This window comes from Acyrthosiphon pisum, chromosome X (assembly GCF_005508785.2).
Source record: "Acyrthosiphon pisum isolate AL4f chromosome X, pea_aphid_22Mar2018_4r6ur, whole genome shotgun sequence".
Classification (NCBI taxonomy): Eukaryota; Metazoa; Arthropoda; class Insecta; order Hemiptera; family Aphididae; genus Acyrthosiphon; species Acyrthosiphon pisum.
In genome coordinates, this window is record NC_042493.1 from 77859507 (window position 1) to 77861804 (window position 2298).

Genomic DNA, 2298 nt, shown 5'->3' on the forward strand with positions numbered 1-2298 from the left:
GGAAGGTACATAAATATATACCTATATATGATAACACGTGCTTTTATAGTTTATATCAAAAATACATTTTGGTGGTAGGATGGAAGGGGGAGGTAGGCTGCAAATGAAAAATAGTTATTGTTACTATATATTATAGCTGTAATAAATATAAATTTCCTTGAAAAGTAACCATAATTTTAGTTGGTATGTAAAAAAAAATAGTAGATATTCCTATAATTTAAATATATTATAGTCAAAACAAACAAATATTTTAGTTGGCCCTACTAAGTATGATAACAGATTTAGCTATTTATTTTAATAGAAATGGCTATTAATTTGTGGATAGTTTTGTAATTCAACTATAATACGTATTGCTATTTCAACTATAATTTTTCAACTAAATCATATTAGTAACATGAGCTAATTTTATAGCTATCCCCCAGGTAACTATTTTTTATAGTTGAAATAAATATAATTTTGGTTGACTTAGCTAAATATTTTTTTCCGTATAATATATTGTGTATGTTAGCAACCTAACTTAACTTAACTCAATGACATTCAACGATTTTATTGCAACATAATACATATAAGCTCACACAACAATACTACTAAACTTAATAAATAGGTACCTGCTAAGGTTTAACGGTGTTTTTTTTTTTGGATAGTGTAGCCCACTTTATACTATACTATACTGGCTCGGTACAACTTATTATATTATAAGAAATGTATAGAAATCAAATTGTAGAATAACTCGTACGACATTCAATTGTGTTACTGCATATCAAACACTGGGTCGAGCTTATTATCATATATTGACTAAATATACCTAGATTAACTTATAACTATACTAATATATCAATTTTTACTATATTGACCTAAACGGAACACCTTCTTCCTGTTAAGATTATTTCAATGTAACAAACTTTATTTCTACAATAACTAACTTTGTTTATACTACTGTGTAACATATTTACTATAAAACTATACTGATGTGTGTTGTTTGATACTTAGTGGTGATGAATATAAGAAACTCTTTCAAATGTGTACCTACACTTATTGTTATAGAGTGCAATACATTTTTAAAATGTAAGTCATTGATGTTATTTTTACGGTATAACACATTGGCACATTAAACCTAACCAACACAAGATTATAATAAATATGTATGAACACACAACCATTAAAAGTTCAACTCACTGTATTTCAACTTTAATTGTACTACTACTAGGTACTAGTGTACTACTACTATTTACTACTGACTTAGGTCTGAGTTGTGTACTAGGTAGGTATTATTTCACATGCGGTAATCTTAGACATGTTTATGTTATTTCAATACCTATACAATATCATAAAAATGTGGCAATATTTCAATACCTACAGAATTTTATTAAAATGCACTTTTAGGCATAATATAAATACATACACTTAGTGTTATAGAGTGCAATACATTTTTTAAATGTTAGTCATTGTTGTTATTGTTACGGTTTATGTTAGCACATTAAACCTAAGATACAATAATCTAAGTACAATTAAACCTAAGAACCAAATATGTATGAACAACACACGACCATTAAAAGTTTTTCTTTTTATTGTTGGAAGTTAAAATTCTGTATTAAATTACACTCTTTTTTACTACTACCACTTACTACTGACCTAGGTCTACTCCCCTTTATTTATAAGTTGTGTACTAGATAGGTATTTTATCATTTCACATCCAATGACAATAAGTAGTGTCTAACTTACGGTTAAAAATTGTTACATGCTTAATTATTATTCACTTTGCTCTTAGATACATATTATATACATTGTTTCTGTACATAACTTATACTTTACTTTAATACTATATATTATGTCTTGATAACTAAATGTCTATCATAAAACTTTCATTCAACTTATTATATTATAATTGTATAGAAATGAAATTTTAGAATAACTTGAACGACATTCAATTGTGTTGCTGCTGTTTCAGATTTCAATTTCATATCAAACACTGGGTCGAGCTTATTTTCATACATTGACTGAAATTGTATACCTAGATTAACTTATAACTATACTAATATACCAACTTTTACTATATTGACCTGAACGGAACACTTAACGCATTGTGTACTGGATAAGTGTTTTCTCACTTGACATATTGTCTTACTGTTAAGATTATTTCAGTACTTTCTTTACTTTATTTATACAACTAACTTTGTTTGTACTGCAGTGTAACATATTTACTACTGATGTGTGTTATTTGATACATATTGGTGATAAATATAGGTACTTGATTTTATTACTCACCATGTATGATTTTATTAGTGTAACATAAACTAT